Consider the following 216-nt stretch of genomic DNA (forward strand, 5'->3'; position numbering starts at 1 on the left):
GCCAAAGCTCGTGCAGGGCAGCTGGCAGGTCTCCTGCCCCCACCCCACAGCAGAAAGGACAAGGATGGCACCATGGCTCTCCACACACCCTACCTGTTTAATACATACACAAGGTGGCCATGCCCGCTGCCCTGCCCATGGGACTGTGTGTCCCCAGGGCTGTCCCCCACGAGAGGCAGTGTCCGGGCTGTGCTGAGCCCACGGCGGGGGGGGGGG

The sequence above is a fragment of the Calidris pugnax genome, unplaced genomic scaffold (assembly GCF_001431845.1).
Source record: "Calidris pugnax isolate Ruff unplaced genomic scaffold, ASM143184v1 scaffold30, whole genome shotgun sequence".
Classification (NCBI taxonomy): domain Eukaryota; kingdom Metazoa; phylum Chordata; class Aves; order Charadriiformes; family Scolopacidae; genus Calidris; species Calidris pugnax.